Genomic DNA, 16,292 nt, shown 5'->3' on the forward strand with positions numbered 1-16,292 from the left:
ACGGCCTACCTTAGGGGGCGAGTTAGGCGTCCCAGGGACTTTGGCTCTGTCACCAGCACGTCCCGGACTCTCTTCCTGGTCTCCTCTGGAGATGAGAAGAAAGCCCGAGTCTCCACAGCCGTCCGGCGGGTTTGGAAGAGCTGCGTGGGTAGGCAGTGTGGACACTGGAGCGCATTCAGATGTCAAGTGTGGTCATGACAGGAAATCAGGACACTGGCGTGTGGACGGTGAGGCCCGCAGTGTCGTTTGGGCTCCCACGTGGTTTTCACTGTCGGGGAAGTGGTGCGATGTCGCTTCTCATGCACGGGTCATCCGTCTTGTCACGACCCACAGCAGCCCCCCGTGGAGCTGGCCCCGACCGGCTGTCGGGAGTGGGAGGCTGGGCGGACAACAAAAACGAGTCCCCTTTGCGTCCGGCCTCGCGCTGCCGATGGCTCATAGTTTTGTCCCGAGTCCCCTTCCCATCCTCTGTTTTTGATTTAACCCCTAGAGCGTTCCTCCCATCTTGGGTGACGCACATGGTTCCTGTTTTGGGGGGCCGGCTCTGCACCCGGCACTGCTCCGCGGGCTTCATTAGCGTGCGTCATCATCGTCACCACCCAGCCGGGTGGGTACTGTTGTGGTTCCCTTTTTCGAGAGGAGGGGCGGAGGCTGAGAGGTTAAGGCACTCTGGTCGGAGGCCCCTCACAGGGCAGGGTTCGTCCAGCTCGGCGAGGCCTCCAGGACGGCCGTTCCCTAACTTCTCTAATGACTTAGATCAGAGGGAGAGTCTATAAATCCCTTCGCCTCCTCTGCTGGCGGGCGGCCAGCTTGCCTAGCAGCTCATGTAATTGGTGACCGCCTCGGGCGGGAAGACAAATCCGGCTTATGCCCTGCAGGACCCCCGGGGTGTCAGGCTGCAACGTGCGGTCGGTCCTCTGCCAGGTCACCCTGGCAGGTGCTGCTCCTGTTCTCCCCGCCATGTCAACCCCCGGCTCCTGGGTTCCCGGCCTCCATCTTCTGCTGTTCCCCAGCTGGATGCAGACGGCATGGTCACGTGCGTGCAGGGGACAGGGCGCTGGCCATGGTTCTGATTGGCCGAGGCCTGTGCCAGGCCTCGGCCAATCAGAACCATGAGTATCACCCCAGACGGGTGTTTTTTTGCAGAACCCCCACCTTTGGGCCCACTCCAGACGCTGAGCCTGGCGTGATGGGTACTGGATGCCTTCCGGCAACTTCCCTTTACCATCCAGGGGGCTTAGAAGTAAGTTATTCTCTCTAGGCCCAGGACCTAGAGCTTCACCGCAGCTGCTGAGTGGGCTGTCCTGCCGAGGACAGCGGCTGCGTCTTGGCGTGTGTGAGTGCACACATGTGTGCACGTGCCTTTACCGGGCCTTGCTGTAATGCAAGACAGCACACAACCTAATATTAAGTATGAGCTCTTTCTTTGTCTTTAAAAGGTCTTTGCCCATCCTTGCCTTCTGAGGGCCTTTAAAAACATCGGTATTACCCCGCGTGGGACATGCATGTGATAACTAGTTAGGCACGACCAAGTTGCCAGGCTGCACCGTGTGTGTGTGTGTGTGTGTGTGACTCTGGCCCCAGAGCACACTGACTGAGCAGGAAGGGGCCCATTCCACTCGAGTTCAGTCACCAAACGGTGGCAGGCAGAATTCTGAGATGGCCCCAAACTCTCTGGTGTGCCTACTCGGTGTGACGGTCCCCCGAGAGCAGGCAGAGAAGGTCACTCCCATGACTGGCTTACCAAGCGGCTGACTCTGAGTCAATCAGCAGGGAGCCACCTGGATGGGCCTGGCCTCATCAGGTGTGCCGTTTAAAGGAACGGGGCTCTCCCTGAAGTCGGAGAGATTCGGAGTGTGAGAGAGCCCACGCAGGGGCCACATGGCCAGCAAGGGCTCGGGTGCACACTCGGAGGTGAGAGAGGTCCCTGGCTGACTGCCCACAGGAAAACAGACTTCCGTCTGGAAGAGGACCGCCAGCCCCAGCTGACGCCATGACTTCAGCCCAGTAAGACCCCGAGCAGAAGCCGGCTGAGCTGTGCTCAGACTTCGGACCCGCGGAACCAGGCGGTAAGAACTGCGAGTCATGCGAGCTGCCACATTTCTGTCGGTGCGTCCTGCAGTGCCTGGGGCTGACGCCTCGCCTGGAAACCTGTCCCTGTCCATAAACCCCGCCCTGGGGGAAAGTGCCCTTGGCTGGCCATCCCTCTCCTTTCAGCCTCTCCCCACAGGGTCCTTTGCTTCTGGTACATTGAGAGGCCTGGCATCTGTATCTTTTGCGTTTGTCATCAGTTTGTCCTTCCCTACCACTCTGCGAGTCTCCTTCATGGAAGCCTCCCGCTGGGACATTGCTCATGTCCATGGGGTGGGGTTAACCCCACCTTTCCTCCAGGGCTGGGCTCTGTTTTAGACCAATCAGTGCGTCCTGTTCCTCAGGTTACAGTGATTGATTCAGGGATAGGCCAATGAGAGCCAGGCCCTGGAGTTTTATCCAGTATTTGGAGGGGGGAGAGAGAAAGACAGAGACAGACAGACACACAGCCAGACTCTCTGTCTTTATGGACGTGAACTGGCCGGTCATCTTGAAAGGGTGATAAAAGCCATATGAAGGAATGGAATTAAGAAACGGGGTGAGAAGAACTGGGTTCTGGTAACGTGCTCAGAGCCTGGATCAAACCATACCTGCGTGTGCGCCCCCAGCCCATTCAGTTACCTCAGCACATCTGGGTTGGCTTTTCTGATGCCTACAACTGGTTGGGGTGCCTTCTTGTCCTTGCTTATTCTTCTCAGTTTTGGGGGTGTCCACAAGTTGTTTATAACAAACAGGTATGGACATCTTGGCCTCACGGACCCCCTAACAGCCCAGGCTTCACCTCGTATCCAGCTCAGATGCATCTGCTTTTGAAATTGTCTTCACAGTTGGTCTGGATGTGCCCAGTCAGAGCTTTGCTCCCCCAGCCTCCAGGGGCTTCCTTGTTGGGCATGTGGCCTTGGGGCTGAGTCGTACCTGACTGACTGCGGTACCCAAGTCTGAACGCCATCTGCTTGTCCCCCGGCCGGATGCCTCCTGTGCCCCGAGGGCATGGAATCCTGTCTCTTCTTCCTTCTGATGGAGCTTCACCTAGGGCACGATTCTCGGGTGCAGGGGGCCTTTAGTTCTCTTGGGTAGCCTGGGTTCGCTCAAGTCTGATTTTCTAAGTGGCGCCTGGAGTGCCTTGTTGTGTGACTTGTCGTAAGGGCCTCGCTGGTCTTCACACCGATGCTGGGCTTTCCTCCTCGTCAGTGTGGAGTGCACCACTGTCCCTGTGGTCAGACACCCACGCGGGTCCTGTCAAGTACTTGGCCGTAGAAACAAAAGAGCCATAGGCAGTGGCGCTGACCCCTGTAAACATGCTATCACGGATGTTTACTCCCGCCTCACCCAAGGCCTGTCCTTGTGGCATGTCCCAAAGCTCCTCCCCAGGGCCTGGCGCTGCACTTCCCAGTACCGCCCAGTACCGCCCAGTACCGTTTTGGGTCGTCCTGCTTCTTCCTGGGGCCCAACTGCTTGCCAAGGGCCAGGCTCTGGGTAGAAACAGCAGGGTGGGGTGAGGCAGTCACTGTGACCCTCCGAAGCAGACTGCCAGGCACACGTAACTTCTCCCTTCCAGAGAAGACCATTTTAAAAGCTATTTGAGGTTTCTCCAGCTTCCAAGAACCTATGGTGTCAGCTCATTCCCAGGAAAATTTGAATGACTTCTGTACTTTTTCAAAGCTCGGATCAAGCGGCCTGGCTTTTCGTGTACGTTTTGGGTACCACCCGCTTGCGGTGGCTACAGATCCGCTGTCCCCTCTTCTCCACTTTGCTCTCCGTCTCTGGCTTCCCCCTGGGATTGGCCAAGGGGGCCCCACGGGAGATCAGAGGGGCCCTGCTCCCTTCTTGCCAGCCCACCAGCCTTGAAGGCCACAGTTCCTTTTGGGTGGCCATTTCTCACACTTGCAGCTCTCCTGGGTTCCAGAAGCCTCTCCCTCCCTTTTAAGACCCGTGGTAAGGGTCCCCCACTGTGGACAGTTCCAGGGTACTTCACACCCCTTGTTTCCTCTTAACCCTATAAGAGCCCACTCATTAAACCGACCCCAGCTGAATGTGCCATTCTCTGCCGGCCAGGACCTGACCTGTGCATTCCTCAGAGACTTCTGGTTCTTTCTGACGTCTACTCCTGAACTTGTTGACAGACCCTTCCAGGCGTCCAGCAGGACAAAGCCCTCTCTGTCACACAGCCACCTTTCTTAGGGATCAGCGTGGGTTATAGATCAATCAAATACCCGTTACATAAGGCTCTCAGCTTCTCGTGCGTATTGCTATTCGGCAGCTTACAGCTATTGAAAAACGCACACAAACAAAATTTTAATCTAACAAAGAAAGTGCCCTGATGACATTGTTTGAATCAAGCTACCGTGTCACATGTGAAGGAGAAGTACGTGGCACTGAAGAAAAGCTTTTTCAACCCCATGCTTTGTGACATTTCAATTAGTATCTTAGACACGAAAGCTGCTGTGGAAACAGTTAGCAACGTTGTTGGGAGAATATGGGCTAGAAAGGAATTGAAGACCACTTATCTGTTGAAGTCGATGGAACAATTTCAGAGGCTGCGACCGTGAAGTCTTGACGGTGAGGCTGGAGAGACGCGGTGGCGTCTTCACGGTACAGATCGCGATCCGGTCGGCTCATGCTGACAAACGCTGGGGGAGCCGCGACTCCACTAAATACCTAACGCCCCTCCCCCCGCAGCAAGAAAGGTAAATGTAGGTGTTCGCCTCAAGGTTTTACACGCATGATCCAAGAAGGCGGCAGAAGTGTGCAGGGAAGTAGTTATATGACAAATACGGCCGAATACGGCCCCTTCTGACTTCACCAAAGTGGGCCCCGCCGAGAGCTCGCTCCTGAATCCCTGAACTTCGTAGCCATCCGCTCGTCTCGAGTGTCCCCTTCAACACAGCAACCGGAATGTCCCTTAAATAAACACAAATCATAACCTTCTGCACAGTCGTCAAAACGTGGCCACAATGCAAAAGTCCATCATTCGAATGAACCGAAGGGGTCTTTGCGCACGGCGGCATGAGGCACGGATACGTGTGACAACACAGATGAACCCTTCACACAACAGTGAAAAGCCAGTCACAAGAGCCCATCTCACCGTATGACTTCACTTATTTGAAACATCTGGAATGCACACACGCAGAAAGTAGATGCATGATTGGCAGGACGAGGCGGGGGGACTAGTCACGGGTACAGGGTTCCTTTTTGGGGTGACGACAATGTTGTAAACTCAGTTGTGGTGATGGTCGCACAACTCTGTAAAGAGACTGAAAGAACCAGGGACTCGTCCTCTTCAAATGGGTGACTCGTGCGGCGGGTAAATGATACCTCCGTCACAGCCATTAGAGACGAGAAGACGTGTGAACAACTTGGACTGGCTGGGCCTGGCCCAGGCTTGAGTAAGGATGAATTCGATCTGGCGACCGCGCGTTGGAACAAACGTCCTCAGCATCCAGGAGCACACCACCGCCTTTCCGAAGACAGAGATGGTGACAGGGTCAAAGAAATCTCTGAAAAAAAGAAAAAAAAAATAACATTCCTCTGCTCAAAACCGAAGTTCTGAAAATCACCTATAAGGCTTGGCATTGTCCCCTCCTCTCCCCCACCACCTGCCTGAGCTTCTCCACTTCTTCCCCACTTCTTTTGCATAGCCCCGCCCCCTGCCCCAAGGTGCTTACACCACATCCCCTCCGGCTACTGCCTGATAAAAATGCATATTCCTGACACTTTCCGTTTCTCTCTCCTGCCTCGTTTTTCTCTGGAGCACATCTGACCTGTCACACGGTTTGCTTATGTTTTGGTTGTTATCTGTCTCCCCATCCCCACCCCAGGACGTAAGCTCCACCAGGCAGGCATTTTTGTCTGCTTCGTTTACCGCTATAACCTCAGTACCTAGAACAGTGTCTGGCACAGTAGGTACTCGATAAATATCTGTCAAACGAATGAATGAAGAGCTCCCGTGTGCTCAGGAAGTCACTTTGTGCGACAGAGAAATCGTAGCTGGTCAAGACATGCCAAGAGATGCCCCACGGCAGGGAAATATAACCATCAAAACCACCATGAAATATCTGTTAGAACAGCTATTAGCAAAAAAGCCTTGGCGAGGACATGGAGAAGAGGGATCCCTCGTGCATTGCTGGTGAGGACGTGAATCGGTGCAGCCACGAGGGAAAACAGCGTGGAGGGTCCTCAAGAAATTTAAAAATGGAGCTGCTACGTGACCCAGCAATTCTGGGTATTTGTCCGAAGAAATGCATAACAGTAATTTGAGGAGATCTGTGCACCCCTGTGTTCACTGCGGCGTTATTCACAATAGCCGAGGCATGGAGACGACCTAGAGGTCCACCAACAAATAAATGGATAAAGAAACTGGCACACACATACGACGGAACATTACTTAACATTAAAAAAGGAAATCCCACCCTTCGTAACCAAGTGGGTGAACCTGAAGCACGTGATGCTGATTGAGACAAGCCAGACACAGAGACACATGTTAGTTAGCCCTTACGTACAGGATCTGAAACATGGCAGGGGTCGGCAGGAGAGTAAAACTTAGGTGTTTTCACTACGCACAAGCTAATTAGCTTGATCTTGGTAACCATTTCGCAATGAATATGTGTATCAAAACATCACGGTGTATACCTTAAATACGATCAGTTTAAATTTGTCATTTATACCCTACTAAGGCTGGAAAAAAAATTTTACAAAAAATGAAAAAAAAAATGAGAGAGGCTACCTAGTCAGTACAATAGACTGGCACATAGTAGGTACTTGATAAATATCTGCTGATTTTCTCTACTGATGGCATCTTGATGGCATCTTGGTGTGTATGGTGGCATGTGTCTGCCAGTCACAGAGGCGTCTCATAAAGCTCCAGGCCACAGCAATCTCTTTCTCTGGGATTCTCCAGCAGCCCTGCAAGGTGAGTCCCCCACGTGCTGTCTGCCCATCACAAACACACCCTCCGACTTGGGGGGTCATCTGTCCGGCCATTTTTACATGCCACCGTAAGCCAGAGGCTTAGATGGACTGATCCCGTTTCTTCGCCTGGGCCCTGGACAGTTGCATTGTGTGTTTGTAATGCCACATTTTCCTCATCTCTGAAATTGTGTTACATGTTCCACAAAGCGATCTGCATTTGTCAAGGGTGGAGGATGCCAGGGAACATGTGTGCTTTGGTTTCTAGGTGAAATAAGGATCAGAAAGAATGAGTCCCGTGCTTATAATCTGCGCGGCCAGAAGCTGAAGCTTAAGACAAGTAGCAGCGAAGGGCTGGGCCTGAGGGGGCTGCAGGCAAAAGCCTGGTTCTGCTCCGCGTGGGATGTAGGTCACCTATGGGGCAGATTGCAGCTGGGTGACATCCAGAGCCACAGCTGGCACCTACAGTTCCTTTAGGGAAATTACAAAGGGGTGCCACTTCAGCCAGGTGAATTTTAAGTGCCTCCTCTGCTTAGGGTGGAGTAATTACCAAGAGACCCCCCTCCTCCAGGATGAAGCCCTTGGGACCAGGCCAGATGGCCTGACTCGCAATCGGAGTGAGGGCTGCATTTCTGTCCCCGCTCATCACCTTGGCCAGGTGCCTGCATGGTACACATGCAACCCAGTCTGCTCAGAGGCCCCCAGGGTGCCTGCTGTTCCTCTTTATTACAAAACTCAGCGACTCAGCTGAGAGAAGCATTTTAACATTTCAATGAAGTTCAGGTAAATTTGTGTATCAATTTTGAGGTATGACATCTAGTGAAAGAAGTTGTACTTTGGGGCTGGCCACATCGACCCGAATCAGGCCGGACGAGCTTTCCTTGAGGTTTGCTTATCTGACAACCCGGTTCCTCCTGAGAGAAAGAATTAAATTGTTTAGCTTCTTGAACGGGGGCCTTGTGTGACATTGAAGCAGAATTTCAATGTATTTGTGTATATTCTAAGGCTGATTTGGAAATTAACACTTGAATATGTGTGAGAAGGAGCTGCTCGGTTTGAAACAGTCTCCCTTATTCTCTTTGGTTTGTTGGTAGCTATGAGTTAATTTAGCCCTAAATAGTTCAAAGCCTTCTCTGTTTTTGCTCTGGGGATAATGTTTTTCTTTTCAAAGATGTAACATTTCTGCCAACAGTACAGAAAGATAACAAAGATAAGAACCTCGGGCTCTTTGGAGACAAGATGGTATTCCGAATTGGACATTTATTAGAGCGAAGGGATAAATCTCTAAATCTGGGTCTTAGGATTTTAGGTTTGTTTAACTGATTTCTTTGTTTAAATTTCAGGTGCATGCATGATAATTTTGAAGAGAGTGCTATTTGATTTATAAATCTTTTCAGAGGCATGTAAACATTTACCTCGGGCTTGGCCAAGTTTATTTTTCACACTCCTAGTTGGAGGCAGGTGTGATGGTCCCCCTTCCTTCACACCTCAGAAAGATGGCTGTTTTCTCACTTGTAAATGCTTTGACCTCAGAGGAGAAGGGACAGAGGTTTCTGGGAGTTGCTGCTTTGGGGTGCTGGCTTAACAGTGGATTTTCTGATCTAACTCTTGGTCTCGCGATGAGAATGAAGTGAGGTCGTGGATGCAGAGGGCTTCGAAGTGTCAGGTCGATGTCGGTTACTGTTGCTGTGCTCATCTCTGCCTGTGATCTGCCAGGTGTATCGGAGGACACTTGCACCAAGGGTCATGGAGAATAAACGCGCGGTTAGCCTTTCGGCCTAGGGATCTTCTTAGGATTTGGGCAAAGGGAGGCGTGGGGGGCCCTAGGAGAGCCCCAGAGTGAGTGATAGATAACCTTGTCACAAGAGCTGGGCACCAGCTACCACTCAGGCCTCTGGGGTAACTGGCTCGCGACTCTGTCAATGGAGGTATTTTCATGGGGTTGTGTCCATCCAGCTTTTCAAACGACTTTGCATGCTGCCCTTGCAGCTTCGATAAATTGCGGAGCATTTTCGTCCCCCTCAAAGCGTGAGGAAGTACCACGACAGAGCGTTCCCTAACGGGATTGCCGTGATTCATTTTTGAAAAAATCTGAGTTTTATAATTACGATCCCTTATTTTGAAAGAGTGTCGAGATGCACAAGACTTACAGATTTTCTGCATACCTGTCATCTAGTCTCCCCCAATGACAGTTACATAACCCTATTATGGTGTCAAGACCAGGAAATGGATGTTGGTGTAATACTATTCCAATCCATTTTAAGCTTTATTTATTTATTAGTTTCTTAATTGGTTTAATTGGGGCATAATCCAGAAGTAACTGCTACAGACCTTGGAATTCCTGGCCCAAGAAGTTGTAATTAGGCTCTATGCGAACAGCCAAGAGCTTACACCTCAGAGGCTTCCGTGAGGACACTTGCTTATGAGGGGGTCGGTGTGCCCTTCCTCATCGTGGAGACTCTTCCTGGAGGACCGGGCTTGCGAGTGAAGGTGAGCATATCCAGAACATGTTGTCGGGGGGCATTTTATTCTTCATCTGTTTGAGCAAATGTACTAGCAACCATGTTGGGGGTTAGGAAAACTCCGTGGTCTAGCTGACCACGTTGCTGGCAAAAACAAAAACAGAACAAGGGACAAGGGACTGTTAAATCGACCATAATCCTCAAAGGACCTGGTGGCAGTGGAAGAGAATCCAGCTCTTTCCTTGGCTTTGTAAAAAAGCTTGCTTTGGATGTGAACGTTGATGACTGGGGGACTTAGGGATCGAGAAGGGACAATAGGAAGAGAGCGGCGGTGAGTGGATGGGCAGAGCGAGGATGAAAGCCGGCCCACTTGAAGAATAAGAATAGCAGCATCTCAGATGCCTGACGACGTGGGGCAAACCGGGGATGACCCCAAGACGGCCGTTTTCCCGCACTGCCACCCGGTCAGCGCGACAGCCTGCGGGGGAGGGGCGAGCATCCTCATTTCACGGCGGAGGAGGCCGAGGCTGGATGCGAAGCGGGAGATGCTCGGAGAGCCAGGGGTCGCGCGAGCTGTTCTGCGGGCGTTCTCGACGCTCTCCGCCCCTCGCTCCCCCGCTCCCCAAACTTTCCCTGGATCGCCGTCTCCCGTCGGAGCCCACCTCGCATCCGTCCACTCCCGTCCCTGTCCTCTGCCGTCGCTCTAGGCTACCGTCAGGTCTGCACGGCATATGGCGATGTCCGATCCCCTCGCTTCCTCTTTTGCCTCCTGCCTCATCCGTTTTCTCGACAAAAGCCAGAGGAGCCTCAGAGAAATGCAGGTCCGCTAAAGCGGTTCCCTCCTTCACAACCGTCAAAGGCCCCCTCGAAGGTGCCTTGGACTTCAGAACTCTCGTGGTGGCCACGTCGTCTTCACCTCGGCAGACGTCGTCCCCCGCCAGGCCTCCTGCCCTTCGTTTCCTTCACTACATCCTCTTCCCTTCCCCGTGGCCTCCGCGTGTGCTGTTCCCTCTGCTTAAGACGCTTCTCCTTCTCCTTTGCACTGGCGAAATTACTTATCTTTCGAGCCTGTCGTGGGCTGAACGTCTGCGTCCCTGCAAAATTCGTATGTTAAACCCCGATGCTGCAAGGTGGTGGTGTTAGCAGGCGGGGCCTGTGGAGGGGTCATCAGAATTAGATGAGGCCATGACGTGGAGCCCCCACGATGACAGTGGTCACGAGACAGCTCGTTGCTCCTCTCTGCCACGTGAGGACACGGCGAGACGCTGGCGTTCTGTGACCGAGAAGGCATCCCCCACCGCACCGCAGCCACGCCAGGACACTGGTCTGGGGTTTCCAGCCTCCGGGACTGTGAGAAGTAGATCTCGGTCGTTTCTAAGCCACCCGCTCTCTGGTCTTCCGTTAGAGCAGCCGAACAGACTAAGACAAGGACTCGCCTTAAGTATCGCTTCTCTAACTCTCCGAATTAAAGTAGGCCTCCTGTACTCACTCAGAGGAGCATGTTTGTCTTCAGAACACTTGTCGCAGTATGCAATTATATGTTTGTTCAATGATCTATTTAACATGTATATCTGCCTATTAGATCATAAGCCCCTCGTTGTCAGGGACTCGTTCTTAGCTCCTGCCATTATAGTTCCAGGGCCCTACTCAGGGTCTGGCATGTGACTAGGCACTCAGTAGATATTTGTTGAATGAATGAATTGAAGGTATGAATGACTGAACATGTATAGGATTGCTGACAATTCTGCCGTTTGGGATTTTAGTATCAGTTTTCATTTGCTTTCTTAAAAAGCAGTAAGCTTAAAGTTATAGTTTTACCTAGAAGATACGTGTCTGAAGCAAAAATTTGAAATCAGTGACATGCGACATGTAATGGAACGGATATCCATGCAGCCCAGTGTCCCTGACCTGTGATGTGGCATTGCCTCTGAGTCTGCCACAGTGAACTTGACCACCAAGATGCTGAGCCCACTGCTAGCCACGGCTAGCAACTGAGTAGCGAGCGGTGGTGTCAATCTTAAAAGCATAAGCTATTCTTAGATGCTTATTTTTATAATGGGTTTTATTATGGAGTTGCTAAAATGGGCCCAAACCATATGTCTCTCCATCGAGAAAAGTCTGAGTATGGATTGCATGAAACACAACATAGGCAGAGACATCGAAAAACCACCGGTGTGATCTGAAGTCCAAGCGTTAGTGTTTTTTGCAACTCAGAACAGTCTTGGCTTGGGGTAGTTCGCTGAGAAGGTCAGTCAAACAAACAGATAAAGAAGTGTTTGTCTCTTCATTCGAGGTCAGTTTAGAATCATTGTGAAAGATACGTATCATAATAGAAAACCTGGTGGAGCCTGGAGAGATGGAGAGATGGTCAAGATTATTTGGGGTTGAAGAGAGAGGCAGCCACCGTCAGATGTCATACTTGAGCAGTTGGTGGAGGGACCCAGGGGCAGCCAGCGCTTCCACATTTTGATTAGACGGGGGAAGTCGGCAATCCAGCTGTCTTAGCATCTTCAAAATAATGGAGCCTGGGAAGGAGTGCTAATTTGCTCTGGGCTGAGTGGTAGGGTAGCTGGCGCAGGACTTCGCGGCACCATGCAGTTTTTCCTTTTTTCTAGCACGTACCGATATTTGTCACGTGGTTCCAGAAGCGTCCTGTGTCTGAGTTCCCGAGCACCCTGAGCCCAGAGTGAGGCGACAGAACAAACCAGATATGTGCCGTATGTGCCGGGTGACAGAGGCTGAATTTTCAGAGCGGGAAAAGGTGGATGTGACGGTGTCTCGCCAGCAGTCCTCCTGCAGGGTTTTTTTCCTGGGCTTCCCAACGGCAGGCAACGGACTCTCTCCCCAGAACAATGAACTTCCACGACGTTCTGTTGCGCGGCGTGACATTCCAGGCACGTGGCGGGTGTTTAGGCAGCACGGAGCATGCGCGGGGGCGACGCGTCTCAACGCCAGAGTTTGCTGTTCCCGCCAAGGTGGTCCATGCCCATCTGCGTCCGCGCGCACACAAATGCACTGCCTTTTTTTTTTTAAATCAGCACAAGGAGAGCGCGCTACTGTTCTCTTAAAAAAAAAAAAAGGAAGTGAAATTACATACCCAAATTAACCATTTTAAGCGATTCCGTGGCATGAGGTCCCTTCGTTGGCCACCACCGCCTCTACCTAGTTCCGAACACCATGTTTCTCTTCCAATTAAAAAAAAAAAAAAAAATTTGCTTTGATTTTTATTATGAGTGAGGTCGAGCATATTTCCAACTGCTTAAAACATGACGGCAAGCAAAAGAAAACATTATTTCATATTAAAACAAGCAGAGCACGTCAACACCTTGCACTGGAATTTTGAAGATAAAATATGATACTTGAACAAAATCCATGGCGTGTGGATGGCTATTCCGTGCAAAATCCCCAAACACCTTTGGGGGCGAGTTCAGGAGAGGGGGAGTCCTGTGTAAGGCGTTTCCTGAGAACGGAGTCTGCTCAGGTGAAGACAGTAAGGCTGGTTTAATTGAAAATGCATAGCGGGTGGAAATCATTGCTGCGGGCATTGCCACAAGTTGGTGATTAGAAGGTTTTCGTTCCTACCAGTAGTTAGACCTCGTCGGCCTCGGCATGAAGGGTTATGCTTACGTGTCCTACTTACCCGAGGGAGTCCTAGGGGGACCCGGGGCTCCCATTTCTAATGTGGCAGTGGTGAGAGGGAAGGACCAGCGGGGACCTGTCCTATCTGATGACGGGAGCAAGGCAGGGGGACGTGGAGAAGGAACACCGTCCTGAGCTCTGGCTGCAGACCGTGGCAGGTGGAGGTGCTGTTAGAGCCATTCGGTTCGGATGATGTTCTGAGACTCAGTTTCCTTTCCTGACTCCCCCAGGGGCAGGAAACGTGGTGAAGCGTGTTGGCGAGGCTGCAGGCTGAGCTGCTGTCACCGAGAAGCCGTAAAATGCAGTCAAGCTTATTTCTTTTCCTGGGCTTATTTCTTTTCCTGGCCCAGGGCGGGGTAGGCAGCTTGGTTCTGTGGACTCATCCAGAGCCGTGGGTTCCTTCTGTCTCATTGCTTTGCCATCCCCTGGGGTTCGGCCTTGATTCTTGTGGTCGAAGCTGACGCGCCAGCACACGCCCTCGTTCCGGCATGCCAGGCCTCTTGAGACTTATGCTCAGAACTGGTACTCCAGCTCCTCTTCCTGCCACGTGCTATTGGCCAGAGCACATCCCACAACCAACCCTCTCTGGGGTTGCGGAGAGGGTCTCTGCCTCTCGATGGGTGGGGCTGCAAGCTCACAGTGTCAAGGGTGGGGGACAGGGACGTGTGACTAGTTTAGGGCACTTTTGTAGCCACGTAAGGAATTCGCATGATCAGAAGGCACGGGAGACTTTTAAGCAGGAGGTAGCGGTGACAGGATGCATGGCCCAGGTGACTTGAGCTGCGTGTGCCGTGCCGGAAACCTCCCAGCGGTGACCTTGGCGTCTTGGTCGCGAGCCCTTTCGGACCCAGGTCTGTGGGATCCTTTGCGCAGGACAGGACATAGTGCCCGTCTGCCAGCCGGACCCCCCTGGCTGGAAACAAGAATCAAGCGCTTTGTGTTTTCGGCAGCTCCGGCTTCTCAGTGAGGTGCTGTGGAGGGGGTTAGCGTTCAGACAGCTTAGCTCGTTTGCAGTTGCGAAGCTAATACCCTCACCACAAGCTGAGCTGCGAAGAATCCCAGACTTGTGTAAATTATAATTTGTTTGTTGGGCCTTGAGGGGGTCTGCAAAGCCTGCTTCAGCTTCCCTCTCTCGCAACACGCAAACATGTTTGCCCAAACTGGCGTTTCTCTTCTGAGCATCTCTTAGGGCAGTGTTTTGCCAAGTGCGGTGGCTGGCAATTAAGCTACTGTCTGTCAGTTAGCCCAGCCGTCTGGGCGCTGCTCTGGGACGCTGGCGCTGCGGACCTCTGCGCTGACTTGCCCCTTCGCCAGCTGGGTGGTCGATGGGCAGGGAGCCCAGCAGGGAGGAGGAAGGAGGAGGAACACCTTCCTTCTTATTCGCTCGCTCTTCCGGTTGGCATCGCTCTAGCAGTGGCTCCATACCTTAAGTGGGGAGCGATAAATTACACCAGCAGTTGTCCCAGGTCCTTATTTATCCCCTTCCCTCCAAGAACCAGCCTCAGGGGCCCCTCAGAGAGGACAGCATGTCCAGGCACAAGCCTCTGCTCGGAGGCAGGGACCCCAGCTCCGCCCATGGCTGCTTCTGCCAAGCTTCTGGGGTCTGATGTCTTCATGCTCTGCTCCCCGCTCTTGCAGGATAGTAGCTGCTTCAGACAGTCACCACTGCTGTGTTAACGTGAGTGTTCTCCTTTTTGTTTTTAGTTCTTCCGTACGGTTAAAAAAAAAAATTCTGATAAAATGAACGCGTGTAGTTTCTGTTGTCCTGCCCGAATCTTGACTGTTACGTACAGTGTATAAGATTATTTTAAATGGTACCAAGTCGAACCTTTAAGAAATGTTTGAGTATTTATTTAATATAATGCGTATTATGAAAAGAAATACATGACTAACATACCAAACTCATCAGCTCTGAGGTGTTATCGCTTAAGATTAAACAAATAAATGAAGAATGAGCTGACTTCAAGAACAGTGGTAAGCAGAGGACGGTTGGCACAATGCCAGAACAGTGAAGGCGGCATGCAAGTTTGAAAGCTCTGGATTTAAGGCATTACCTTCATAAATTAGTTCTTTTAGCAGGAACGTGATCTTCGTTCCAAAGAAGAATCAGGATAGAGGGAAGACGAGCAAAGCCGCCGAGTGCGATTTCCTGCCTCTCTTCACGTTCCCGGGGCCACATGTGAGGCTGCCAGGGCATGAAGGTCACAGGCACCCCGGCCTTTCCCCGACGCCTGACCTCCAGCCCATAGCCGGCCATTTGTTGGACCAGCAGGGTGAGCCTCATGCACTCAGATCGCCTGGTGGTTGAGAGGGTTGGCCACTGTTTCGAAGTAACACATTCTTTAGGCAGACGCAGAGCCTCACGGACTTGACCATGGAGCCACTCAGCTTGGGAGCCCAGATCCCATGTTCTATCAGTATTAAATTGTCGAACTCTGAGTCCCTCTCTAGGTGGCACTCTGGAGGTCGAATGCCAGGCCTGAGAAGACCGTGTAGCGAGGTCAGCAGAGAGCGCACCGGCCACTTACATGTCTTACCTGTAGCTGATGAGGAAAACCTGTCCTTCCACCTCGTTCTGAGAAATCTAGTGCCATCTCTTCTCGCTTTAGTGACAAGGAGCTGAGGTAATTATTTTTGTTCCAAGCAACCCCAGATGGAGAGAAAGTCAACCCACATAGTCTGGAGAGGGGATGGATCCTTCGAGTAAGAGATACCTCAAGTGGTTACAGAGGTGGCCAGGCCTAATGAGGTCACCCCAGTGGAAACTTGGCACCTGAGATGTGACTTTTGGATTATGTGAAAATGAGTAGAAAGGAAGTACAGTGGAGACTTGGTATGAGACAGGCGTCTCTAGAAACACTCGGCAAAGGCAAAGTTGGGAGGGGACATGTCGTTCCATGACTGACACTCAGTGTCGTGGGCTTTAATTTTATTTTGCTTCTGAGAGAAAAGTTGACATAGGTGAACCACAGACAGAAAGACAGGGCATACGAAGAGCTATTTCACTGGCACCCTGAGTGTGACAGCAAAACCTTTTCAATTTCGACATTCAGTCCTTCGCAGAGACTCCTTAATCTTCAGAGAGGTTCTGATGTGCTAAAATTTTCTGATCGAATGTCTTTCCTTCAGGAAACAATCCTTCAGGAAAAGAGGTTTGGACTGAGAGGCAAAAGCAATTCACAGCCACAATTTTTC

This window comes from Pteropus medius, unplaced genomic scaffold (genome assembly GCF_902729225.1).
Source record: "Pteropus medius unplaced genomic scaffold, Ma_sr-lr_union100, whole genome shotgun sequence".
Classification (NCBI taxonomy): Eukaryota; Metazoa; Chordata; class Mammalia; order Chiroptera; family Pteropodidae; genus Pteropus; species Pteropus medius.